We start from the raw sequence: 975 nt of genomic DNA on the forward strand, positions 1-975 counted from the left end.
CTGAGCCTGAAGCAGCCAGCAGTCCCTGGGCCCTCGGGTCAGTTTGGGGGAGCAGGGCCGGAAGGGGCGGGAAGATAGATCACAAGGCGGTTGCCGCCAAGCCCCCTCTCGGTGCCGCCAGCCTTTCATTACAGCCGGGCCCCCTCCTGCTCAGGTCGCTCACCTGTCAGCACCTGGGCAGGGCAGCACCTGGCCCTGCGGATCAAGGGCAGGAAGGGAGGCGGGCAGGCGTGCCAGCCCCACCCCCACACCCAGCACCCGGCCCTGCACAGCCTCCCTGCAGGTGGGCAGGGGTCTCCACCGCATTCTGCGACTCGACTCGGAGGGGACGTGGTGGCAGGGGCCCAGACAGACACCCCAGGGAGGCCCCAAGCAGGCAGAGCTGGTGCCCCATGGGGGCCCCTGTCCAGACTGGAACCTCCAAGTCTGAACCCCGAACGCTAGGGTCTGGTTCGGCTGGGCCTGTGACCAGATCTGCCTCCGGTTCTGCTGAGCGAAGCCTGTGTTCTGGGAAGTGCTGATTGGCCGGCGACAAACTTAGTGGGACCAGGTCACAGGCCCCTTCCCTTCCCGACCCGACCCGGGTCCACAGCCCGACTTGGAGGGTGAGCAACAGCGTCTGCCACCCCCGTGGAGAGCTGACCCCCGTGAGTCCGCATGGGGCTGGGTGGTGGCCCCAGCATCCACCCACACCTGCCCCCGTGTTTGCTCTGCTGAGGCCAGCGGTGAGTCAGAGGAGCCCGGGGCTACAGGAAGACACCGACTAGAAGCAGAGAAACCGGGCGGGCGGGCGTCTCTGAGCCCGGTCCCCCCAGAGCGAGGGCTGGTTGGAGGGCTAGGAGAGGACCCAGCCCTGAGCCCCAGCCCCAAAGGCTCCAGGGCTGCCCCCGGCCCCCAAACTGTCCTAGCAGAAGGCGAATGCCCCATCGGCCTGGCCTCGGGGCCAGGGCTGGGCCGGAGGGCGTGGGCCTGTGG

At 68.7% G+C, this 975-nt stretch overlaps 1 protein-coding gene across 1 annotated transcript in view; it reads left to right on the plus strand.

Annotated features, from left to right (window-relative positions):
* Nucleotides 1-498: 498 nt before the first annotated feature.
* The window catches only part of TTLL10 (tubulin tyrosine ligase like 10), a gene marked incomplete at its 3' end in the record, with an annotated part of 23,307 nt that continues 22,830 nt past the window's right edge, over nt 499-975 (plus strand). The window contains exon 1 of the mRNA XM_015569673.1: nt 499-512. The remainder of the gene's footprint in view (nt 513-975) is intronic.

The sequence above is a fragment of the Myotis davidii genome, unplaced genomic scaffold (genome assembly GCF_000327345.1).
Source record: "Myotis davidii unplaced genomic scaffold, ASM32734v1 scaffold586, whole genome shotgun sequence".
Taxonomy (NCBI): Eukaryota; Metazoa; Chordata; class Mammalia; order Chiroptera; family Vespertilionidae; genus Myotis; species Myotis davidii.